We start from the raw sequence: 27,762 nt of genomic DNA, 5'->3' as shown, positions 1-27,762 counted from the left end.
TAGCTGTGCAGGGCTGCGCTGCTCACCTGCTGCTAACCTGCTAGCTCCCCACCTGGCGATTTCAGCACGTATTTGATATTCACATTGTTGCATTATCAGATACATTTTCAATTGGGTTGCTGTTCATCTCCACCCCCGATTGCCGGTACGTGCAGTTCTGTAGTCACGTTTTCCAAATTTGGCACCAACTTGCTATTGTTTTTGTGATGTCCCTGTTTCGGAAACTGTATTTCCTATGGGCTGTCATTGAGAAACCAGTATGTAATGGTCAAATCAAAAGCAGAAACATTTATGTCTTATTAAACAATGCTGTTGTTCCTTTACTAACAGACCAAACTGTCACAACTGGCCACGATCCAGCGTTTAGTGGTAGATTTGATGCCTGAGTCACAGAATCTGCAGCATATGATGATTTCCTCTCCGCACAATTTTTAACCAATCAACAGAACAGCCATACATGTGACCCCATGCATGAGCACAAGACTCTCAAATGTGTCTGCAATTTGTGGCAGTGGCAGTCATTTGTGAAATGGGACACTGGCACCATTAGCAGGGTAAATAGTGCTTGCAAATTGCTTTTGTAAAATGGGCCCCTGCTTTCTTTTTGGTTCATGTATGAGCAGGAGCTCTAAGTGCATGATGGCTTTTGAGGTGGGCTATAGATCGGACAGTGTGTTGATTAATGAATACACAGTCAGCCAGTAGTGCAGCTGGTCTCACCAGCAGCTAAGCCAATCAGAGGCGTGTGGCACCGCCGCTCGACGGAGGCAGCGTGAGCTTCTCCAGGAAATTGTGCTGTCAGTAGCCAAAGGCAGATGGTGTTCTTCACCTAATTATTGACAACAGAAACAAATATTTAAAACAATAATAACTTTGTTGAAGCTGTTCAAATGACAGCTTCAACAAACACTATTCCGGTGTGAATTCTATTGTCATTTACATAAAATGGCTGAATCCAAGCATAATTGATTACTTTGAGTCAGAAACGGAGCTAGTTATGAAATAAATCTGAATTTACTACTGATGCCAACACCGACACCACTGTGCTGGGGCCCAGGCCATATTGCTCGGCCCGCTGGAGGAAAGGGAGGCACAGGAGAGCCAGGACAGAGCGGGGCGGACTGTCCTACCCTGCTGCAGGAAAATGAGGGGTACACGGGAACTGCCAAAATTCACACGAAATGAAAGTTCCTCGAAAATAACTTTCACTGCTTTGTACTGACAGGAAATTAAACAATACGTGTGACATCCGATGTCCATAAAACAGTAACTTTTGAATGTTAGTGCTAACAGCGTTAGATGCGACATTGAGAGCCTTTTTGATTGACTCACCACGGCTGAGCTGACGGTGCTAACAGCGCTAACAGTGCTAACAGTGCAAACGACAAATGACAACAGACAAAGCCAGCAGCAACACCACGCTCGGGTTTAGACGGCATGCACAAAGGGCCGGATGTCCACGAAGCACAGAGAAAGTCCATGTACCCCACACACACACACACACACACACACACACACACACAGACAGAGAGCGACTTCATTCTTGGCGCAGATTGACATCCCTCCTCTACATCTTTACACAGCAAAGTTGTTTGCTGGGACATGCTCAGAATGTTAAAAACAGCTCCTTTAACAATGTAAACCGTGTCAAGGACAAAGGCATAAGTGCAACTAAACTGAACTAAACTTCCAAACCAGAATCCAAAAAACAAACTGCATCAATTTGTGTGTGCTGCAGTGGTTTACACCGGGAAAAAACAACACTTCACAGTCTAATCCTCTGCAATTTCTCTCCACAGAATACCTAATAAACAAGCGAAAAGAGAAGGTTGGCGTTCAGAAAGCAGCGCCGAGGGAACACTGTGTGCAGACGAAGCCTCGCGCTGACTAAGAGACGCAAACCTACTGCTGTGAGACAAGGACGGCTCTTTGCAAAGATCCCATCAACAGAGCAATCATTGGGGAGGACCCCAAAGGAGCGCAGCGAGAATAAAAGACCCGCTACCAATTTATCAAAGATGCTACCGAGAGGGAACTTCAACTTTTAAAGCAGAATTGGGGACATTTTCTTTCTTAATAACTGAAATGTATAACAGAGCATGGACAACTCAGAAACTGAAATCTTGAGAGGCAATTATTATTTTTTTATTTGTTGATTTTGCACCATAATATGTCAAAAGGGACCGCGGTGTGGCGCGATGTCAAAGGGGGGTTTCAGGTGGTTTTGAAGAAAAAAGATCAAATCAAATGCGAGGCAGAAGGGAATAATGTTGCTTTTTTTCTCAACACAGCGAGGATTTTTTCAGCATCCGGCGAGCTCCAAAGCTTGGTCACAGCAGTATCTCATTTGTCCTCGTCCTATTTCCATTTCCCGCTGCAACGACCGCCGCAGTGGAATGAAAACTACGCGGCAATTGACCTTTTGGACCCAGTTTTGGTGACTCTGAGTCTTAACAACAATCTCATGAATAATAAGCAGGGCTGCTCATTTTTTGACCACAAAACCTAAACCTTTTTTTTTTTTTTACTTGTGTTTGCCATCAACAGTAGCTCATTGCTTGTGTCTTGTGTTTTCATGTTTTCCCTTCCTCCACTATTTCTTTATTTTCTCTGCGGCTTAGGAAGATAAGCTTTTTCCCGACCCTTCTCTAAATTACAGCTTCTTCACAATGGCGACATCCCCAGCAGAGCATGAATGTTATCTCTCCGCAGCGGCACGAGGAGCCCTCCATTTAGATCTGTGCAGCTCAACCGTTTGTTTCTTTTCTTGCTAACCTTCGGCGAGTTAGAAGAGCCGACCTGGCTGAGCTGCTGTCACGCTCCTAGTAATGACTTTTATTTATTCTTTATTTTCAACAACTTAGTGGGACAAAAAGCGATGGGTGTGGGTAACATTTTGAGAATGTGTTCAGAGAAACGCAGCGACCCACCAGCTGGGTCGTCACATTAATGGAGCGCATTTCTAATACTGTTAATGCAGATGCGTAGGCTCCCTGCTGGTCAGTAGAGACAATGTAGGTTTAAGGAACTTTTGCTTCAGCTTGACTTCAGTCAAGGTATTAATAATGTATGTATGTATATCATATTAAATATTATAATGTAATACAAAACTATACCTTACTTTACATCATAACACAGTATTCAGTTAAAGTCAAAGTCTTGCATTCAAAGTTACTGTCACAGTATTCTAACAGTATCAAAAGTCAACACTCTTTTCGGAGTGTTGTACTATTAATATTGTATTCTATGTTTAGGCATGATTACTTAATGAGGTAACTTGTGACTGAGCAACACCGACTTCTCCCTTCCCTGCGGTGACACAAAGTATACTTCAGGGTGTGTCGGTACATCTTGACGCCACCGTCGGGCAGTTGAAGACAGATGTGGAATTGTGTTTCTCCTCTCCTTCTGTGGGGGTGAAGCAACTTTCAGACAACAAAAAAGGTACAAAACAATACACAGCGCCGAGGCATAAAGACAGGACCGTACTTGGAGGGGTCTATGGGTCTTTGCTGGTTATGATGAGCTCGAGGGTAGCAGGGTGTTGAGGTGTCTGACAGCCTTGAGGGGTGGGGGGTCTATGGGTCTTTATGGGGCGGGGGGGTAGCTGTTGCTGTGTTTGCAGGATCTTGGCGCCGTTTGCTCAGCAGGGTGCAGAGTCCGTAAGAGACAGATGGGAAGGGTCTGTTATGATCCCCGAGGCCCCGTTTGTCCCACGTTTAGTACAACTGTCACGGACGGAGGGGAGACAGGTCCCAAAGACGGACCCGGTTGAGTTCACTATCTACAGAGATTTGCAGTCTCAGTTGTTGTAGTTCCCGTACCAGACAGTGATGCAGCCGGCCTCTCTGTGGTCCCTCTGTAGGACAGGATGGGCGGGGTGGGAGTAGGAGGGGTCGCTAATGAGGTATCAAAACTACGACGTTCACAAGCTAATCATTTGGTAGTGATGTCTTTTAGAAGAGTATTACTCATGGAGTGGTATCAACACAAACGTGGGTGGCTGCATCACTTCCAAACGTTTTGATTATTTTTTTTTTACCACTTTCATAAAATGCCAAAACAGCCCTGACATATTTAGCTGAGTGTGGAAACACGTGCCTTCACAACTTCACCACCAAACTTCTGATAGGTGAGAAAAAATGCTACTTTTCTCCTGCAGATAGAAATTCAGCAAGATGAACACAAGTAACCTCTACGGATAAAAGAAAGCTCAGTATTTAATCATAGTATTTCTGGAAATAACTGGACTATTATTGTACACCAAGTCTTTAATTGCACTCATATCTGTAATTAATTAGTTGTTAATGGCCGGTTTGCACCTGGCTTACTGAAGAGGGTCGTGTGCAACATGAAGTCCTTCATTGTCACCTTTCTCATCAAGGCTCTGAATTATGAGAAAGAAAAATCACACAAATTGTGTCATCTTTGTAAATGCCATCCCTGTTATGTCACTCGCAGGTAGAGTATATTGTAGCCCTGTGTGAGACACTGAACGTCACAACTCTCCGTAAGCAGCACAAGCCCGGGCTTTTAAAATGTTGAAGCTTGAGTAGGCTGGAACTGCTGACTTTGATGAATGAACCCGCCATTAAATGACGCGGGCCACTGTATTCTAAAGTGCAAAAACAACAACAGCAACAAGAGATTCATGTGGGAGTGAAGAGAAAGGGGTGACGGCAGAATTAGAACGGCGGCTCTTGGAGCTCACAGGCCGATTGAGTCTGGTAACCAAACAAAGGAGACAATATGAGACAGAGGGGAGGGGGGGGGGGGGATGTGATGAATTTAGCCTTTGTAATCTGACTCACGGTAGGATTTTACCTAATGTATTAAAGGTGCTTAGTCGTGATGATTGTAAAAAGAGTTTGAATCATGCCCCAGACACACCGTCACCCGCACCGCGAAACGTCTTCCCGCCGACCGACTGGAAGTCTGACGTTTCACATCGTGGCCCCCGCGGCCCCGTGTCGGACGGTCACAAATGACATCCCAATGTTCCGTGTTTCACAAAAGGCAGGAAGGCTGTCACCCCGTGTGCACCCCCCCAGCCGCCAGAAGGTTCTTGCCGACGCTCCACAATGCCCCCCACCCTTCCCCACCCTCCCCCACCCCACCCCTGAGAGCTCGCAGCTCCCTTTGATGTCCTCTGGAGTCGAGCGCCTCCCGCTGAGACGGCCCGGGAGAAGCCACATCACAGCGGCGTGGCCCGGAGGAACCTGGTGCAGGCGTGAACGAGCGTGCTCTTTGTGAGCAAGTTAAGCTGCTGCCCCAAAGCCAAAGGAGCCAGAGACAGAGAAACAACCTCCGTGCTCATGATTGTAGAGAGATGCATCGCTTTAGAGCAGAGGAAACCAAACGTTGCAGACCGAGACCTGAAGGGTGGAGAGTTATATGGACGGCCACTTGTTTTTAAATAAATAGCTATCTCGGTTTACCTTTAAAATATGAATAATACATGCATCAGGAGACTGTCGGTCTACGTTGACTGAATAATGTTAATGATTCTTCACAGTCATTAATAAGGATGTTCGACCGAGTCTCAACTATTAATCTGATGGAGTGTCTCCACATAGAATCACACAAAAGCACCACTATACATGTTGTGGTGCCAAAATAAATCTGAAGGCGTTGAGACCAAAACCAGATTAGTTGACTTGTTAGTCCAATAAAACGGTTACATCCACATTACTATTGTATGTGTAGTATGTTTTAACGCAAAGACATTTGTACTTTTGACTTAAGTAATAGATGGGTGGGTGAATAGATGGATGGATGGATAGATAGGTGGGTTGGTAGGAAGGTAGTGTTGTTGAAGGTAGTGTTGTTGTTGGGGGTAATTCACATGTAGTAAAAGCCAACAGTGTTGTGAAAAGGCTTCAGGGAAACTCCATCTCGGCTCAGCTGGTGGGAAGCTGCAGGTCCCACACTTGAGACAAAAGAGGCAGTTGGCAAAGGACAGCGGCCTTTTTTCTTCTTCTTTTTTTTGACGCTGCACGCTACCAATTCCTTTTTCACCCTATCCGGACTGCAGGTGTGCTTGTATTATAAACACACAGCTCGGTGCATTCTGATGTTACGTATGCAACGCACACATTTCACACTTTCCCTCCAGGACCTGAATGCACCGTCCGGATTACTTTTTCCAACACTTCTTTCTCTCACCTGCATTACCCGTGCAATAATGACCCAAATCTGACTCGGGAAAAGAAGAAAAGAAGACGAATAAAAGAAATGTTCAGTGCGATGCATCAGCTACCTCCCAGCTAGTTAGAGTTTCATACTTGATCGATAAGACGCAAGATCAGAACAATGGCTGCCAAAAATAGTAGGGAAGGAAAGTGCTGTATTCTTCAGAAGAAGGAGGGTTAATTGTAGTTAGCAGGCTAAAACATGGCACACAGTCACTGAGAAGTGCTGCACCATATGTGCATTTCTGGCTCCTCCCCTTTCTTTGCTCCTCCCCACTGCTGGCTCCTCCCCACTGCTCGTTCTGCTGGTCAATGTGAAGCAAACTCTGCCACTAGGAAGAGTTTAATGGAAAGAAGAACCACACGAGGGTCCACCGCAGAGGGTTTAGGGCCAAATCCCACGTTATTTCCACTTAATTTTAATTTTTTGAATTCCGCCTTAAGCTTTTCCATGTGAGCGGGAGTTGATCCCCCCTCCCCCGCTCCCCTTTTTTTATTCTTTAACCGTGTGTGGCGCTTAATGAAATAGTCCCCTGATTTCCATTCCTCCCACACCTCTCTCATAACTTCCCTCCCCTGCAAAAGCAAAGATGCTCCGACGTTCTCCGGGAGCCTTCTGTTCAATGTCGAGGCTTCTCCCCAAGGTAAAACTGGCCTACTTCTGGGTGCATCCTCAGCATCCATTTGCCGCACCCGTAAATTGTGTTTTGCCTGCAATTGCAGGTTAATCTCATCCGTCAAGACGGGCCTATCCGTTTCAGCAAGCCGCCTCGACAGAAGGCATTAACCCCGCGGCGTCATTCTGGCGTCAAGCGTTGACAGACAATAACTGCTGGTGATATCAACACATCAGATGAGCGCTGTTGATAGCTCTGCGGTGACTGACGGCGATGAGGAACTCAAGACTCAAATAATGATGAATATAAACAGGATGGAAATGAATTAAACAGTCGCTGCCTGTGTTGTTCTCGCTAGAAAAGCACAATCATCCAACAACGCACTCACTTCCAACTCCCACGTCTTACACATGTCAATTTCTGCTTGTTACGTGCCCACTTTTTAAACAAAAATGTTCACAGGAAACATAAAAGTTCAGTTTAGGCCGCAGAACTACTTGGTCAGGTTTAAGAGTTGTGGGCTGTGGGTATATATGTGGGTAAATAAGTATGTTTTTAGCGAGTAGCCGAGTACCAAGAGTCGCCTTTCCCTCGTGACGTAGCGACTGTGATACAACGTGACATAACGTACACGTCATCTTAGATTAAGTTATGTTTCACACTGGACACCAACAGCTGTCTCCTGAGTGAAAGTCCTGTTTTATTACCCAATATTTTAGGACATAACGTAACACAACTTTGCCTAACTTAAATGTTCACTTAAATATGTCATGTTTCACAGTCACAAGGTAAAAAAAAGTGTTTTTTTATGTTACGTTATGTAATGTTATAGAACCTTGTGTAACTTAAACAACAACCTAAAATAAGTAATTTTACTATGGGGTCAGTAAAAAAAGTCAATTTTCTTTACCAACACAAGTTGAATCGGCTCCACACTCGACTTGTTGAATGTCAATGTCAAAGTTACACAACGTTGTGTAGAAGTCAGGTGTAGTTTCAGATGGGACAACAAAAGCGGTTCCTGGTAGTTGGTGTTGCACATATTTAGCCATTAATGTCTAAATTCAAAAACGAGGTCCCTCGTTTGGGAGGCGCCTCGTTTGTTCCAAAAACAACCCGTGATAGACGAAATCTGCGAAGTAGTCAGCTTTATTTTTTACCATTATTATACATGTTTCAAGGCCGTAAAACCTCTAACCACACACTTTTATACACTTTTCTCAGACAGGCATTAACATTTTCTCACATTTCTCTCTCATTTAAACTCTCAAAGTTTCGCGGATTTAAAAAATAAGCCTGAACATGTTTAACAAATTTAATTTTAATGATCAATCCACGAGGTCCTCTGACCCGTGCCTCTTTGTCCGGAAGCTGCTCCGCTGACGTTTTATCCGGACGTATTCTGTACTGTCCAGGAGACGCTGCACGGAGGAGACTGATTACAAGGTGTACGGTACAGTCCCTCAGCTTCATGAGGGCGCAGAACACAATGTGTGTTCATACTGGACGCTGTAAAAAAAAAAAGCAACAAAAAAAAAATCTGCATAACAGCGAGTCTGCGAAAGGTGAACCGCGTTATAGCGAGGGACGACTGTAACACCAAAGGGCAACGTGGAAACTATCCACCCACAACATTTGGTTCACTGCTGGACGTGTAAATAAGCGACAGTATGCTAACATGTTATCGTATCAATTTTAGATAATATGTCAATGTTGTGTTTCTGCTGCCCCCAAGTGACCAACACGTTTACTGCAGTTAAGTGTCAGAGAAATACTTCAAATGTAACATTTACATCAGCTCTGGGGAATCATTTGGAGTCAAAATGAACCGGATGATTCTAACTCGAACAGTCATCTTGTACGAACTGTACTGTAAATAAAGAGAATGAAGAGGCTTTTTATTCTTCTCTTTAGAGCGGCTATTTTTGGTCCCATCCACAGTGAGTTCTACTTACATAAATGACAGTGGCTCGGGTAATAAATAGCGAGGCCCGGATAGAGAGTGCTCTTGTCAGTGAGTCATTTAGCGTCAGGATCACTCTTCTTTTTTTTATGAATACAAACCCTGTCAAATCTTGTCAGCGATCTAAAAGGCCTGGCTTGGTAATTTTTTTTTTCTTTTTTAAAAACCCTCCACACTCTGTGTTCTTCAGACAGATCCCTTCACAGTGGGACTTTGAGAACACCAGCTATTCAGATGTCGATAAATAAAAGCCCCTGTGTGGGAGCCAGAGAGTTCCCTCCTACTTCTCTGCGCTGTCCGTGGTCCTGAAAATAAAGAAAGAAAGAAAGAAGCCTCCCCTCTCCCTCTCTCTCTCTCTCTCTCTCTCTCTCTCTCTCTCTCTCTCTCTCTCTCTCTCTCTCAGATCCTCGGACACTGAGCCACGGGACCACGTGTAATCCACGGAGAGGCTGGTGATTACAGTGGGTGTCGGCGTTACTCTGCTGCCCCCATCAACTCCTTACCCAGAGACGCACAGATCATGCACAGACTATACCTCATACTTTTTCGAGATTAAAAAGGGGACTGCTGGTTTGATAGGAAGAATCAGCACATATGAGGAGGGGCGGAGGGGGTATGGGGGGGGGGGGGGGGTGATATAATCAAACATCACGCGCACAGGCATAGCAGTCCCTTCGTGCAACTTAAAGGGAGTTTAATAAACGTCTTGGCTACAGTAATCACAAGGGAGCATTTTTGGAAAGAGGAGGCTAATCTACCCCTCCCTTGCTCTCTCTCTCTCTCTCTCTCTCCCTCTCTCTCTCTCTCTCTCTCTCTCTCTCTCTCTCTCTTTCTCTCTCTCTCTCTCTCTCTCTCTCTCTCTCTCTCTCTAACACCTAAAACAACGCACACATTGTCACCCCCACCCCTCCCTCCCTCCCAAAAAAAGGGCGCACATTGATACACACCCAGGATTAGTATGCGTCAGGCACACCTATCCAAGCTTTCAGCTTCTTCTTTTCTTTCTGGATTCTCCACGCAACGATGCGACCTTTCCTCTCTCTCTCTCTCTCTCTCTCTCTCTCTCTCTCTCTCTCTCTCTCTCTCTCAATATTAATACAAAAAATTGCACAAAAAAAAGAAGAAATACAATGAAAACAGCTGCACTGCGCTGAACTGATTCCCACTGAGTCCGGTTACTTTCTGTGGATATCTGTAATTGTCCAAGAGCGCCAGCCACCCCTGGCACACGCACACACGCGCGCGCACACGCACACGCTGCCTGCCATGAAGGGGAATGGGAAAGCTCGTGAAACGTCCGCGGTAGTCAAAGGAAACTCTATCTCGCGTTCTGAACCCAAACTGGCTCCGTGGGAATTGCAGGCAACCGAGTTGAAGGTGAGCTTCAGGCAGAAGCTCCTCCGCACAAAAACAGGAAAAAAACACATCCTAAAACTATGAAATACGAGATGTGAGCAGCCGTAACTCTTCCACGTATGAGAGGTGGTCCCTTACCTTCAGACACGGACAGGTATCCATGGTGCGGCTCTGCACGCGCTGCTCCAGCCGCTCCCTTCCCATTCAGCCACTAATTCCAGGAGACGAACTGCAGACCCAGCTGCTTACCGAGCCCGCATCTCCTCTCGCACTTCTCTCCTTGACCAATTTCTTCGTTTTGGTCTTCCTTCACCCACCAGCAGATGCTGTGGAAACCTGCGCTTTATGTTGTTGTTGCTGCCGGGAGCCAAGCTGCGACGAGGAGCTTCACAGCATATTTGTAGTCCCCCCCTCCCCCCCACACACACCACCACCACCACCACCACCTCTTCAAGTAAAAATAACTAGCTCGCTGGTGGTGCGCGTGTGTGCTCGTCTATGTGTTTCCTATGTATTTCCAGGAGACTTTTCTTCTGTTTTAGAGAGAGAAAGAAAGAGAGAGAGAGGGAGAGAGAGAGAGAGGGAGACAGTCGCGTTGTTTTCTCCCCGCGGTGCCGTAAGTCCTTGTTTGCTTCTCTTGGGCTCTTAAACGCTCATCCAAGCCGAAAGTGAAAAAAAATAGAAGGAACAAAAAAATAGTACATCCAAAAGTGTTTTTTTCTTCCTGTTTGCTTTGAATAATTCAGTTATTCGTTTGTCCGAGAGCGAGCAGGTGGAGAGGGTGCGAAGTCCACGCGCTGGAAAAAGACTGCAATGGAGCGGCGGATAACCCTAGATGGCACAAACACCATGGGGTATGATGACAGAGCCCACCGGAGGGGGGGGGGGGGGGGGGGGGGGGGGGGAGAGAGAGAGAGAGAGAGAGAGAGAGAGAGAGAGAGAGAGAGAGAGAGAGAGAGACGGGCAGGTCAGCCAGAACCGCGCACCGGAGCGAGATCGCGGCGCCGATAACGCCGTAGAGAGAGTCACTTCCGGTCCGGTCCGCAGCGTCGTCTGCAGGGGATTAAGGACCGAGCGCGGATTAGTGTGTGTGCTTAGCGGTGTTTATCGCTGGCAGCAAACAAAAAGTAGCCTATCAAGTGTGTGTGTGTGTGTGTGTGTGTGTGTGTGTGTGTGTGTGTGTGTGTGTGTGTGTGTGTGTGTGTGTGTGTGTGTGTGTGTGTGTAGGACAGCCATCATGTGGATGGAGTTCTTGTTCGGTCCTGATAATTTCGGGTTTGCGTCACTGTTTGACCTTCAGGACCCTGGAGAGGTCACTTCCGTGCAGGACCACTGACCCAGTGAGGGGGCAAGAAGTCAACTCATAGCCAATGAGTCGTTAAAGTTCTCGTGCCTGCTCAATATTGCACTTAAGTTGGAGCGTTTCCATTTGCTGTGATGTTTTATGACAACATTTATGATCCCATAATGACAGCTACTTTGCAGATATGTACATATAAAGAATATGAGCAGGTGCACTGTTATAGATCAAACTGCCCACAATTATACTCTTTAAGAAACGCGCTGTGAAATTCACAGTTATTAACTGGCAGCCATTGACAAGTAACTTACTGTATATAATAATATGACACGGATTGGGGTCATTCTGCACATTAAGTACATGTTGTTGCTAATATTTCATTATTTATTATATATATATATATATATATATATATATATATATATATATATATATATATATATATATATATATATATATATATATACATACATACATATCTTCTTTTTTCAGTAATAGTCCTCTTAATGTTGTCCGTAACCTCGGTTTGTTCTCATTTTGTCAGTGACCATTGATTTCTGGGATGAACCTAAATGGTCAGAACGTTTTTACGAGAGCATCTTACCAAGAAACCATCTTGTATCAAGCATGAATATCATTTTATCGAGTGTATATTTGTATTTTTTTTAGAGTAATTATTTAGAGAAATTATTGGCTGATTGAGGAAATATTATTGTTCCATTCAGCCCGCATATAGATTATACAAACGGTTTGTCTTCTGAATGGCTAGCATGTTGCTCTTGGATGCCTTTTGATTTTCCTTTAACGCCCGGACTGAAGCTCTCTAACATCACATGATAACTTTCTTTAATTTTGTTTAACAGAAGTGGTTCTCTCATCTCTCATCTGTCCTTCTTGAGACCCTTGTAAGGTGTTTAGGGCGCGTTACCTATGCTAATAATAAACACACCTCCAATTTATGATCAAGTGGGATTCATCACTCAGCACAGCTGGTGTAAGAGCAGATTTAGATGGTTAAGAGGGTTTGGAACATCTGGAGTTGACTTCAACTTAAATTAAGAGACAAAACAGAGACTGTCGCTGCATCACGCCCAATTAATTGTAAGGGAATTACTTGTGACGCATTCAAACAAATCTATGTATAACTATTGTATTTTAAATAGATGTGAAAAGGTAATATTGTCCATTAATTAACTGAACATTTGCAGACTTTCTCTAATGAACTCTTTCTCGTTAGTTCACCTCGTGAACAACCAGACTTTTATCCGCTTATTTCATTCAAAGCTGCTTAATTAGATAATTCATTTCACACTGGTTTAGGCCAATTTGGGATATTATTATTACTTTTACATGTAAAAGTAATAATAATATAAAAATTAAAACCATTTTGGTTGGGTTATTTTTTCCGTTTCTTTTTATTGTGACAACATTAAAAGCAATGTGTAAAGTATTGAGGTGTGAACCTTCTCTTTGTCACATGCTGGGCTTGCATGTTCGGGGACAAAATACAGAAATGTCCATATACATGTCTTCCTGATTATAAGCATTCATAAAATCAATAAATGTAACGCAGTGCTAAGCTGATAAAATTATGTAACGATGATTTTCATTTGGTTCTAGGAGGCTCTGGGCTTCCTGGACCCCAAACACAATATAAAAGGGATTAGGGTGAGAGTGAGTGAGTATTTCTGCAGCAGCCTTCCACCCTGGTCTTGTGGAAAGTGCTTTAAAAGCATTTAGACTAACGTATATAGAGGAAAAAATTGCTGTGTTGTAGGATTCACGACCTCTGCAGGAACACTTTCTTTATCAGTTGTTCCTGATTAAGTCTGACTCAGACTCTAAATACACTCAAAAAGACACCCTGAAGGCCTTTTCACACCAAGTCTGTATGTTTTGTTTGGGCTTTTATTCATCCATCATCCAAGAAAAGGAAAAAAGTGCCGCGCACGGAAACCGGAAACCTTGCACACTGAGTGAGTTTGATGAGTTTTATTGTTCCATTTGATACCAATGTTTGCAACACAAGACAAAAGGCATTAACATGGGAGCAATGGATAGCACCGGTCCCAAACAGGGGTAATGAATGAATGACATCGCTACTTTCCAATCTTCCGTACATCCTTTTGTTTTGCAATCATCCCCCGAATTCAAGCTCCAGGTTCTGCAAACACCTGCCACAATCTATAATTAAATTCCTCGTCAGTGTATTCTTTCCTCTTCTCTGTGTTTCACAGTGTGTGTGATGGCCCCCCAGCGTCTCATCCTGACACACAAGGAACCCTTTGGCGTCTGTACGAGACGCACCGAGCCTTCCACTAACGACAATGATAACCCATCCACAGCAATCTGAGACCGTCGGAGCATGTGTTCCAGTAGTGTGGTGACGGAGTCTAACTACAGAAACGCTAGGTTGGAGAGGGAGGATGGACGGGACAAAGAAACACAGGACGCTCACCCAGGGAACCGCTGATTCGGTCCCATGTGAAACCAACAATATGTTGGTGTATTTCACGCAAATTTGAGGCAAACTTAAATTTTTTCCTAAACCAAACTAAGTGGTTTTCTTGCGTAAACCAAAGCGAGTGTCTGGATTCGCAACAATAATGAGGCGTACGGTGGTCAGAGTGGAGCAGACCCGTCGACCCCCAACGTTAAAATGTCCAGAAGAAATAATGACTGGAACAAAGTCTGGTCTCTATCCCTGTTAATGACAACGAAACGGGGGGTGAAGTGTTACTAAACCAGTGGAAGGTGGGGGCCGTCTTGGCTCGCTTGCTGGGATGAAAACAGGTTTCATATCACGAGCTAACACACTATATAATACTACCTTCATTTTCACACAACAATCATTCCTCTCGTCACATTTTGATTACACTACTGCTTCAAACTCTGATTGGTGCACGGTGGTACATTACATCACCTCTGGCCGATAGATTTCATCCATTGGAGCCTAACATTAATCTCTCCTGTGAATCAACTAAAACTGTGACACCTTTAGTAATTTGTTCTCTGTTAATGCACTGCCCCGCTGCCCATAATAAGACTCTAATTGAGAAAATGCGTTTTCAGGGCTTTTAAGCAACATATATTCATACGACCTCCTAAAAAGAAGTCAGGTCTCATTATGTTGGCTCAGTTGTTATTGAGGAGGTGATCAACACTCTGTACAGATGTGTAGTTTAGATTTTTAACTGGAAACTTTAACGTAAATAGTTTTTTTTTTCCAGCTTGAAATTATATTCTTGACCAAGGAAACAGTACAAGTCCTCTTCTCAGAGAGACTGCAACATGTGTATTAAAAGCCCTGGAAATCAAGCTATTTCCTCCTGGATGGTCGTCCTCTTCGGGTCACAGTGAATCCATTGGCGTGTCGGTAGTACTTGAACATCCTCTTTTGTTCTTGAGCAGAAAAGGATCCCTGGCAGCTTTCTTGGAGTGCTTGAACTCAGCAGGTGGAGTTGGTTTCCTCTCAACGTCTCCTTCCTCTCCCTTGCTGTTTGTTATCGATGCAGACGGCAGCAGACATGGCAGCTCTGCCTCTCCTTACCACTGTGCCATTGATCTGTATTTAGATCCTCTTTTAATACTAGTAATAGACAACATTACTGGAAAAGTGAACGCAAACCCAGAGAGATTAAAATCTTCCCTTCAAAGAAACTTATCCATAAAGAGTTTTGACATCTATAAATGTCAGTTTGACTAGACCTGCCCCAGATTAGTGAAGAACTAAGCAAGTCTGCAGCAGGTTACCTCAGTTGACCAAGTCCAACTTTAACTGAACCTGATCTGAAAAAGGTTAAGATTACACGTACGTTATACTAGACCTGCAGTATTTCAGTAAAAGCTCATTTAAATCAGGTCTGAAGAAGGTTTAAGTTCAACAATCAGGCGTACAGCAGGTTTAATTTGAACCTTAGTTAAACCAAAGAGTCAGCAGGTTTAGGGTTAACCTGAAACTATGTCTGCAGCAGGTTAAAGCTAAACCGCACCGGGTCAGAAACAGGTTTACTTTAAACTTCAGTTAAACCAGGCCTGCAGGAGATTTCAGTTAAACCTCAGTTAAACCAAGCATGCGGACATAATTTTACAAAGGTTCAAGTTAGACACAGTGACCTCCGCAGGAGATTAGGGGATTTTTTAAGGACAGAACTACCGACTAATCCACAGGTGCGGTTTAAACGACCCAGACTGAGTAGGGTTTACACCTGTGCTTAAGCTTAAACCACAGAAAGCACGGACATTGTATCAACAGCACGCTGGCAGTATTTTTGCGCAATGCACATGGAAACAAACACACCGTCTAGTATTTCTCGCTGACACCTTGTTGTGCCTCTTGTGCACAGCCTTTGAGCTATAGAGAAGTCATTATAATAATGATTCCAAACAAGGCTTTTAGCCCGCTTTAAATTACAGTAAAAGTGCAGCAAGTAGGCTGTAAGTGTCTCTGTGTAAATGGAACTGGAGACAAGAGCTGCTTTCATTTAGTCAAAGCCCATTTCATTACCAAACTGTCAAAGTACAATTTTCACAGACAGATAGTGGATCAAAACAAGCATAAATGTGTCATGGAGAAAAATGTTAAGGGCCACAAAAACAAGTTCTGACAAAACCAGGCAGTAAACAAGACACAATCAATGGCTTTGTATGTCCTCAATTGCAAAGCAACAACAAAGGCAACACAATGAAAAGAAGGGGTAATGAGAAAGACAAACGCTGGAGCCGCTGAGACGTGGAGGTCCTGTTTTTCAATACATGAGTGGGAGACAGATGGAGGCCGGGTGGTCTATATCCAACAGCAGGGATGTGGAGTTACTTAACCCTTGAAAGGGTTTTAACCCCCTGGTTGAGAACCATAGCACTAGAACACTAAATGTGATCCATCTGCAGCTGAAAGGTCGTTAACAAATGCATTGTTTGCTGCTTTTGAGTGTGATGGAAAACACAAGCTACAGCGTCCATGTTTATTAGAAAATTATCATGTTTTTATTCTTCTTTTGGATGCAATTACATTGTTGTGAGGTGTTTTTCAAGATGTACCTCTTCAGTAGGAGCCAATGGGCTTGAGAGGACAGGAAGGTCAGAGACATCTTTTAAGTCCCACATTAAAATCCTCCCAATGTTCGGAATGAGGTTTCGGAAAAAAACTAACGTACTTAACTTTGAAAGAAAAATGCTTTGGTCTTTCAAGGTCAAGACTTTCGATCACAATCTCCCCACGAGGTTTAGCACTCTAGTCATTCTTATGATGGGTATATCACTTTTTCTCTCAGTTGTCCTCCGCAAATGGAGTTAGAAAATGGCAGGCACTTTTAAAAAAAAAAGTGGCAGGTGATTGTATTGGAAGCATCTGTCAATCACATCTTTGCCAAAGCCAGTCGGGAGAAGGGCAAAAACAGCTTGTTTATCGACCAAAGCCCTCAGTGGCGTTCTTTTATCTTCTTTTATACGTTTAATTACTCCATGCGACCGCTTCATTTACGCTAATCTACAAAACTACACAGGACGCCGATCGGCCCGTGCTGTGGCTCACTGAACTTGAAGCCTTACAGGAGGAAACTCCTCCTGCTGTGAAACCAAAGGAAGGCGTTGACTTTCAGTTTGTTGTGTCATGTTGTTATGCTTGCTACACAATGTTGTTGCACCATAGACACTCCTCCAAGCGGTCTTTATTATTTACGCTGCACAAACTACACTTGTTTTTCTAACATTAACCAATAGTTTTGTTGCCTAAACCTAAACAATCGTTTCACAATGTTAATAATCTTTTGAATCTTCTGCCACCTGTTCCGTGTTCATACAGTTCAGGTACACACTGTGCAGGGATTTAAACAGAACGACCTTTCCCACGCCCTTGAACTTTTGGGATTTTGTGCAGGATAAGAATAGCAAAGTGCCTGCATTGTAACCTTTTAATTCACCTTTAAAAACTCACTTTTATAGACTTTTTACAGCATGTAATTATTAGTTAGTCATTGTCCTTCCTCTAGCATTGGTTTGAAATGGCTTTTTCTTATGGTCATTTGTGTTATGAATCAAAACTTGATGATACGAACCATACAGATGATAACGATCAAACAGAATCACGAGTGGAAATGGAAAGAAAAGTGGACGTAGAACCGCTGGAAGCTTACAAAAGCAGCAGCTTCTGTCTCTGAGGGGAAACACACAAGGCATCCTCTGCTTTTGTCAGTTGCCACAGTCGAGCGCAGCACACCTGATGATTTGCATTTCAATTCCCACAGCTTGTCAGAGGGAAATAAGGAAGGATTTCCCAGTTTCACCACTTGACAGGCTTTTGTCCTGCCTGCTGTTACGGCAACCTGACAACGTTACTGTGAAGATGCATGGCTCTGATCCTCTCTGACTCCGTTGCAATCCATCAGAGGTGAAGGGGGATAGAGTTCAGTTTGTCATCCCGTTTCTATTGATCTGTCGTCTTTGGCGTCGATTGGCTGTCGGGGTATCGGTGCCTCCGACCTGCTGACACACTGGCCTCTGCGGTGAAGATGTAACTGAATGAATCACCGAACAACACGCTGATAAAACAACTCAGTGACTAGAAGGCTAATTGTTCGGTCGCCGTGGCTAATCTTGTTACTCAACCAATATATCAGTTGACCTCTCAGCAAGTGTGTGAAATGTCATGTCGTGATCATAATGGCCATGAATGATGGGGACATGATGTAATTGTTATCTGTTTGCAATGATGTAAGAGGATTACAGCTTTTAATTAATGTGTTGCTTAGCTTGTATGACACGCCGACCTTTACATGGCTCATTATGTGGAGAACAAAGACGTTTCCTTTTTTTTTTGGTTTAATTGATCACTTAACACTTTATTTTGAAATACACCGTCCACCTGCATATACCTTTGTATGACATGCTACACTTTAGCGCCGGTCTCTTTAAGCTTTCTTCCCCAAAAAGCCCAGTTCAGTACTCATATAGCACATAGACCTGGATTACGATCATTAAGGACATGGAAATATGACTAATATTTTATTAGAGTAAAAGTAGAAGTCCTGCACACTTGATGCTTTTATTCTTGTCTGTATTTACTGAAGTCATTTCCTGCATTCAAAGCACACATGCAGAATGCCCGCGAGTGTCATGTTGGTCAAACACAGATATTATTGTAATATGTATTCTCATGCATCATGATGAACCTGTAACATTTACATGTTGTCAATGTGAACTCTACATGTTTCTATAATGCATCTTATTGTGCTTATAATCAAGTTAACATGGTTGTCTGAAGGCAACTGTTCCCTCTGCAGCGTAGTGAAGTAAAGCAGTGTTTCAAAATCAGAGCAGCTTATGACAACGTCATGAAAAAGTAATGATCAACGTGGAGACACATCTCCAGATCCCAACCGAATTCTGCAGGTAATAATAAATTATGACGGCTGTTAAAAAACTAGCTCACTACATTCGCCTAAAAATATTCTGTTCCCATGCAATTAATAAACTGCGTGCTCAATACAATTCAATGGGATTTTCCACAGGATTACGGACGCAACAAAATGACATGTCATGTTTACACAACACAACAAATTGGTTATTAAAACATCCCAACGTGACCAAACTGTGGTCTCCTGGGTTATATTCCTGTGTTTTATCTCATCCATCCGATGTGCTTATCGTTTATTTTGGGTCTTTATACCCGGACCTCCACAATGACAGATACTTGATAGTATTTTGTATGTAAAATGTTAATAATTGTCACGATTGCGACGTAATTTTAGCGTGATAACAGATAACCAAAAATACTGCGGAGGCTGTTGAGGCAAGTCATTAGTTTAGAAGGTATTTGGTGATACATTAAAGTATTGGACAAATACAAAATAAATAAATAAATACTTCTGGATGAAGAGACAGAACATCCCCACTTTTATATTTTGTACATGAACGTCTGTGATGTAGCAGTCCATCCAACTGTGTTAGAGACATTTCATATCAAAAACAAAAATACTCCTCCACTATTCCCTTTTACAGATGAAGGAAAAGTCTCTTCATCTGCTTTCCTATCTTCTGTCTATTAATCCCTCACGCATGCTGATTCATCCACAAGAACAATTACTGAAGCGAAGCGGCCAGTGTCATTGGCACTAAATGATGAATCAACGGACCAGATGACAGTCAGCGGCTGAATCAGTCAATCAGTCAATATCCCACCCCGGGAGACGGATAGGCGTCCGTCTTCTCATGATGTTTGTTTTATTTACTGATCACAGATCACTCGTTCCCCGGGGAGAATGTGTTCATTTGCTTTGTAGCGAGAGACAGCGACCCCCCCGGGGCATGCAAATAAAAGAGTGAGGAAGACGAAGGATGTCCCTGAAGAATATCTGTTTGCATTGGTTATTCTGAAAGGCTCCGAGAGGAGCGTCAACTGATATTATCAGTAGCTCTCACTCTAAATGCCCTCCATTGCGATTGCTATAGATTTAATAAGGGAAATCAATACAGGATGGTAGCTTTTACCCGGAGTCACCCCTTCACTGAGCGTCATAAAAGGGAGGAAATTAAAAAGACTCTCTAGGACAAGGTCAGAAGCATCATCCACGATGATGGATAACCGATTCAGTCAAGTTATTGGACCTGGACAATCACAGCAAAGTGGGGAAGTCAGGAGAAACCTTACTGAGGGACTAAATTCTGGATACACGACGGTAGACAGATTGAGATTAACAGCATACTGTCATCCCAGGGACAACAGGAAGTTGAATAAACAGTTTTAACCCAACATGATCTAATGTTCTGGTATACTGTTTGTAACTATATCCACGTGACGGTGAACCAGGAAGTATTAAGACCGTAAAACGTGAAGTCAATGTGTATTTATTTGGAATCAAAACGTTCATTCTTAAGTGATGGACTTTCATAGTTATCTTAACCAAAACTACAAAACAACAACAAACCTAACAAAGTAGTTGTGTTCCCTAAACCAAACAAATTATTTTACTATCTTTTCTTGAACACAACTATATAGTTGTGTTTCCTAAATCAAACTAAATATGTTATTTTCCTACATTGTTTCCTGTGAGGTTTATTTTGAAAAGACTGGATGGATGTAACGAGCGTAAAATAACACACCGCTGGAATTATTTAGGAAAACACAGCAAAAATGAGTCATAACTCTTTTTGTAGGCCAGCACCTGTTGTATGAGGATGCGTTGCTCACAGGAAGAATAACAATGTGCATTTTCCCTCCAAAGCAACTGAACTAAAACAACAAACTCTGAAACCACACCAAAGAGACCAGCAAAGCATTGATCACAGAGCCTGACAAACTATTTTGCTATTCATTAAATATCAATAAACACACAGTAACAGTGTGAGCCGTCTAAACTTAAAATTGACAATTTTTCCAACAGATTCTGTAAAATTCTTTCCGCCGCCTTATTAAATCCAGAGTGCCAACCGCATCGCCATATGTTAATATCTACGCGTAATTGAACATTTTCCACCCATTACTCTTGTAATTCTTTCAAAGCCTGAATAGAAATCTATCGTTTTGATTTCCGCCTTCTCTTTCAGGTTTGGTTTCTGTCCCCAAATCTGTACAGAAACATGTAAATGGGTATCGGACATACGCCTCAGGCTTGCGCTGACATTGTTGCAGACATAAGTGTAACACACTATGCGTAGGATCCACTTCATAATTCCTAGATTTCCAGTTTCCAGTGTAATTATACTTTCTGCTGATAGCTGATGTGCTATTTTCGGAGCAGGCCTTTCCTGTGGTGTCCTTGTCAGTGTAGCAGAAAGTCTTCCACAGTTTGAACTCGACCATTTACATTTGCTCTGAACATGAAGTGTGTGCATGAAAATGTATATTGTGTTACTGTATTCATACATTTGAGGCGATTTCATTCCATTCCAGGTTGTGTTACTGGTCTTGAATTGTGAGTTTGTTCCGCAACCAAACAGGCCAACGACAGCGTTCGATGCATTGCGAGTGGATGTATGGTCGCTGATCATTGAGGGCACGACAGAGTTAACTCTACCCTTAAGCTTGGGGAGACTTTGTGAAAAAAAAAACATGTGGATGATAATAATTTCCTCTTTTTTTATTGCTGTCTCTATGAAAACAACTTTTCGAGCTGCTGTCAGATTATCACTCCGTCATTTGTCCACGTAAACAGATTTTTTTCCACAGCGCTCCTGATTTCAGCCTCTTTTGGGACAGCTTCATTTGCCTTCTGCAGCTGGCAATTACCTCCCCAAGTCTGAACGCTGACCTGGCAGTGTGCGGCAGCGGCACTGTAGGTGGAGAATACTGTACATCCTTGCATATGAATTATGGTATTGACAGGTAGAAATTGTAACGGCTGATGAACCGCTGTGGCGCCGGAGCGATAAACCTCATTACTGAGTACAGTGGAGCCTTTCATCAACACATACGTGCTCCGCGGGTAAGGAAGTATGACGGACCGCACCATCATTTTGACAATTCAGCACCTCAGCGTATGGAATTATTGTGTGAGACACATCATTATAAAAAAAAAACACACCAACCAATTACGGTGCACCTCATGTCACCTGGCTGTCATCCAACAAGTCAAAAATGACACATGAGCTGTGGTTTGGTGCCACTATATGAAGAGCAAGATTGTTTGTCAGTTTCTCCCAAAACCATGTGATACCAATGTTACAAAACATTATTCGTATGACTGTTAGACGGAGCGGAAGGTTAGGTTTTCGCCTTCAACAGCTGTTGGACGCCAAAATCATCACGTAAAGAAAGTTCCTCGACTTCAGCGTGAGGAAGAGCTCATGGTTTTGGAAGAAAAACTTCCTGATTGACGCTGCCGTGTCTCAATGTTTTAGAATAAGCTGGCAGCAAAGTTTAGTTGGAAAACGTGCAGCCAATGTGGAAATACCATTTAATCACCAGCAGGGGGCGAAACCTCTGGTTACAAAAAGAAGTCTGGTTGTTTTGAAGTCCATTAGAAAAGGACTCTACTTGTCTCGTGATTTATTCCCTCAGTGAACATTGTAAACATGAGTTCATGTCTCAATCTCTAGTCTCAAGTCTTCTTCAATAGAGTATGATGTCAATTTAGTGAATTATGGTCCATTTAGAGTCAAACAGACCATAAAGCAGGGTGTGCTCTAAGGCGGGGCGACTGTGATTGACAGGTCCCTGCCACGCCGTTGTCCAGTCTAGGTTTGTTTGTCGGTTATAGTATCACAACTTTAACCCTTTCACTGTGGGTTTTCCCCTCATGAAAGGTAATTATAACATTTTTGGTTGCATGAAAATGTTTTTGCGTTGTACTTAGCTTCACCCTCACACGACAAGATGTTGAAGCCAAAAGACAAGATGGCAAACACAAGCCTTCAAAACTGTAGCCCACAACTGAATGTGTGAAGTGACCGTGACTCTGTCCACTTCTTAACCCTTCACTGCCCGAGCGCCGCAGCGCTTAACGTTTCCTAAAAGATATCTGGAACCACAACCTTGATCACTTTGATTTAAATTGATGAATCACAGTACAGCCTTGTGGGGAGAGTTAAACAAAAAAATTAATTAAACTTACCGTTAAGTTTATGTAATTACATAAACCCGTAGCCTCGACGTCACTTCCGGGCGACGACCGTAACGTTTCACTAGACCGTTATTAAGTACACTTTGCAATAACAAGATTTCAATAAAAGACACCTCTTTGCAACCCTATGAGCTTGTCGGAGTCTAATAAAGCATCTGACATCATTCGTTGTAGTTTATTAGTACCTGAAAAATCCCAATGCTGCCAGACTTCACCATCGACTCCCTTGTTCCATTTTTCCACTGCGCTTGTTTCTGTGGGCGGAGAGATTTCTAAGAACGAGTCACACGTCTTAAGCAGAAATTGTTTTACAGAGTTGTGTACCCAGCATGCACCATTCCAACCATGTTCAGGCATAAAGGTTATAACGTTTAAATTTTTTAACTGAATAACACCATTTTTTTTGACTGAAATGTAATTGTAACACCCCCAATACTTTGTTTTATTGTGATTTTCCCTGCACCGTTCTGTAGGTCTTTATCTTTTCAAAGAGGGGTCTCATCAGTACTGTCTGTCAGGCTGGAGTTAAGGTCCTGACGCAGACCGTTTGAACAAGTCGGCGACAGCTCAAAAAGGCAATCATTGGAGAAAAAAAATAAAAATAAAAATTCTAAAAGTTTCATTTTTGGAAATATACAGTTTTGGAAATATACATTTTATGCAGAATAAAATTCTGAAAAAATCTATATAAATTAACATAAGTATGAGAACTCATTTGAGGTTCATACAACTACTTGAAGAATGGCTGCGGTGCATTTAAATACAGTTTATCAAAACCAAGCTGTGGAAACAATATTATCACCGTACAGTTATGAACAAGCAGTTGCCTAATAACCCATCAAGCAGAACTCGAGCATCATGAAAACATTTTGATGTTGAATATGTTTGGTTGGAAGAACTTGAATCAGGAAGATACTTCTCTGCTGCTGGACGCTCGATGTGAAGGTAAAGTGAGTCCTAACTGTAAAGACACGATAGAGGTTGATAACTTCACCACATTCAAATTACACATAGGCGTTTGATTCATGGCCGTTATAAAAACCATATTTATGAATGCAGGTTTACGGTTGGGGTAAAATTGAGGTCACCGGTGAAAGAAATAAAACTTGACTGTTGGCAGTAAACTGAGTTTGATGCTTGGCTGACCCATCCCTCCATCCTCATCTTCACAAGACAAGCCTCCTGTTATTACACATTAATATACAGCACATGTATTTCCCACTCAGCGATTTCTATTATGTATTAGCATTTATTAGCTCATCTCCCAAGCACTGAACCATAGGAATAATAATTTAAGGACATAATACGATAAAATCTGGAGCCCCTATATAATAAACTGACCATTCAGAAGACACTGAACACATATTTTCTCCGGTTTGTAATCCCACCGACTCGTCCTTCACTTTTTTTGGGGTATTAATGAGTATTTTTGTTTATTCATGAAACCTAATACCTACACTGTACTTATTGTCACTAGACAGCTGATCTTTCCCTCAGCTTCGATCACCACCACTGGTCTGGCCTCAGAGCATCCACCATGTCTTACGGCCACACACTGAGCACTGCTATGGCGCCGCCGTCACACACGTCAGATGATGGAAGGATAGATCTGGAATGCTGCTGGACTGTAAACATTGTTTGTGGCTCACCAAGGCACGCAAATCCCATCAGAAACTATTCCTAATCCCGAGCTCCCCCCCTGGCTCATGCCCAACAGAGATAATTACTGTAAATGAAAAATATCGTGGAAATACCTCAATAATAGCTCTTCGGGTGGAAAAAGAGTGAAACTGACTGTTTCTGTACCTGCTCATTCCTGTTTTGGGTCACTGAGAGGTCGAGCATCCAACCCAGACCGACCTTTCTGCAAACCACGGGATACGTTGAACATAAATGAACATAATACTTTGCGTGAATGCCTTCCATATTAGCCTCGTATCACACTTGCAGAAACACACAATGCCACGTTGTGAACGCTGTTCAACGACTGAATCAGGACTTTCGTATATACCAGTACATCATGACATTACGTACAGATGCAAAGGATTCCTGTTGCTTTCAAACGGGACACGAACAGCAGTCTCCTGGTGGAAGAAGGTCCTGTGTTGGTCTGACCCATCCTCCACCTCCACCGACCCTTACTCCGCTTGTTAAACCCGTCATTACCTTCAGGAATGTCCGCTTGTTAAAACTCCATGAAGTGCACGGACCAGATGCAAAAAAAAAACACAGAAATGTACCATCCCATCATTTGTTTTCTGGAGACCAAAAAGGGATTAGAGGAAAGAAAAAACAATCGCTTGAAGATGATTAGAGCCACTACGATAACGCTGTCTTCTTCTCTGTCTATGTCTAGCCTCCCCACCTCTCTCCCCCCTCTCTCCCTCTCTCTCCTCCCCCCTCATAAACAGTGCGAGTGACTGGCAGCTCCTGCCGATTAAACCGCCAACCCTCGACAACATTTAAGCTTCAGATCAATACATAATTACCAGCAATTTAATTACCTATTCACACTGTGGATAAGCTGTTCTTAAAGAGAAAAGACAAAAAAAACACAACCAGTAAGCGCGATGTGCAGTGTGGATGGAGAGGAACATTTCGGATCCGACGGTGGTCGCATTAGCCGAGCCGTCCAGGTGGGGGCGTGATGCCGGCGCAGCTGCCACTGCACTCTGCGCCGGCCTCGCGCTTCTCCTTGCAGCACACAACATGTCCTGAATTCACCGAGAACTGCACGTTTCTCCGATCATTTGTCAACGCTCGCTGTTTTGCAGTAGACTGTGCAGGCAGTCGCACTCCCACAAACTGGCCTCTAATGCGGGGAAACCACACAATCACGCTGGTGTGTTTTTATTTTGCTGCACCGTTTTGTCGTCATTTCTTATGTCGACCGTAATCCATAAGCCACTCGACTCCGGCAGTCATGTAATATATCGTAATAAAATATGTGCAACAAATGCAACCTGTCGCCCAGGAAGCCGATCCGTTTCTCTGCCTCCAACCTTTAGGTCCTCTTGGGAATTACTTTGCCGGGGCCCAGAAATTGCTTCATGATGGTGTGATGATGAGAAGGGTCTGTGGGGACGAAGGATAACGCAGCTTATAAACTGAGCACCAGTTTTTACCTTGCTGCTACTCATTTTTTTCCCCATTCACTTATTAACCCCCTGACTACACAGAGGAGAAGAGAATAACGGTGCGAGCACTCAAAACATATTATTCAGCACGAAAACTGTGGTCTAGGTCGAAGCAATCGTCTGCCCGGACTCCATCAGTGGAGTATGAGACGTTCACTGTCTGTGGGATTAAAAGATCAGCAGCTTGGAAGAAATGTCTTGCTTAAGAATGTAGATTAAGGATGTCGCGCCCATACAGGGAATTGTACAAAGGGTAAAGAATATACAGGACCGTTATGTCCACAGGTAGTGAACAAATAGATGTTAATATGAAATCATTAAATCAAATTACATATACACACATATGTATATATATATATATTTATACATATATAGTATCCAGGATTTATATTGAGAGTGACAGATAGTTACATCTCTGCAGCACTACGTACGTCTACAACGTACTCAAACATCAATCATTCTTTCAGATAGAAACTGACTTCTCCTCATAAACCTAATCGAGGTTGCTTTCATTCCATGAAACCTGTAATAACAGTACACAGATGTTTTATAGGCGCGACATACTTGGACATCAAAGCTGATTCTGATGCTAAGTGTCGACAGACCGTGGAGCATTTCAGAGGATATTTCATCCCTCCCTGTTTTCATCTGGACTTGTATCTGTGTTTTGAGTAATTGATTATTAAGAGAGACATTTAACAATTGTTTTGGAATCCCTTTGTAACGGCTTGATTACAAGCTGCTGATCTTTTAATCCCACAGACAGTGAACGTCTCATACGCCACTGATGGAGTCTGGGTGGACGATTGCGTCGCTCTCGACCACCGATTTCATGCTGAATACAGTTTGAGTGCTCGCAATGTTATTTTCTCTCCACTTTATAGTCAGAGAGTTATTAACTGGATAGAAAAAAAGTAGCACCAAGGTAAAACCCTTTTTTTTATTGATTAAATGACAATTAAAATGACTTTGAAATGCAACATTGATGGAGTTTCCCTTTAACATTTCGACCCAAATATGATTTAAATGTGCTGCTTCTGTCTCATCCTTCATGCTCCAGCTTGTCTCGGCTCGTAAACAGGAGTGCGCATTTGTTTACCTTGAAGCATCCGCCTCCTTCTCTCCCAGCAGTCACAACTGCTACGAAAGAGGCCAAGCGTAAAAAAAACCCAGACACACCTCAGACAGACGCCCGAGGAAAGTGGCGAAAATGCATCCGGTGTGCCTCGGCCTTGTCCCGTAGCCGGAACAGAGGGAGTAAGACAGAACATTTGCAAACGGAGGCTTTGTTGTGTGCAGGGCAGACTCAGACTTTGAGTTGGTGTTTGAGTGGATGTTGGCTGGGAATGAAACAAACACTTAAAAGGAAACTCGCATTGCTGTTGCATTTGTTTAAAATTAGCCTGGATCAAAAGAGACATTTTTAGGCCGTCCAAAAAAAAGCAGGAACACATATTTGAGTGTTATAATGAAGGCAGGAAATGGACGCAGTCGACGTGACGTCACCCATTGCTTCGTCGACTGTGGTTTTGAAGTCTCGTGAGATCGTGATTTTGGCCTCAGCCATGTTGTTTTTTTGCAATTAGTGAACAGAAGTCACGTAGAGATGCTGAATGCGGAAGTTATGCAATAAAACTACT

At 43.0% G+C, this 27,762-nt stretch overlaps 1 protein-coding gene across 1 annotated transcript in view; it reads right to left on the bottom strand.

Moving 5' to 3' along the window:
- Positions 1 to 10,517, bottom strand: part of LOC137788044 (leucine-rich repeat and fibronectin type-III domain-containing protein 2) — a 120,532-nt gene extending 110,015 nt beyond the window's left edge. Inside the window, exon 1 of the mRNA XM_068580850.1 lies at positions 10,266 to 10,517. The gene's annotated coding sequence lies outside the window, so the exon portion shown is untranslated. The remainder of the gene's footprint in view (positions 1 to 10,265) is intronic.
- Positions 10,518 to 27,762: the final 17,245 nt, after the last annotated feature.

The sequence above is a fragment of the Clinocottus analis genome, unplaced genomic scaffold (assembly GCF_023055335.1).
Source record: "Clinocottus analis isolate CAN_PGR_092001 unplaced genomic scaffold, fCliAna1.0.p SCAF_17, whole genome shotgun sequence".
NCBI lineage: Eukaryota > Metazoa > Chordata > Actinopteri > Perciformes > Cottidae > Clinocottus > Clinocottus analis.
Note: the sequence above shows the minus strand (reverse complement) of the source record. Positions and strands in the feature narration are given on the sequence as shown.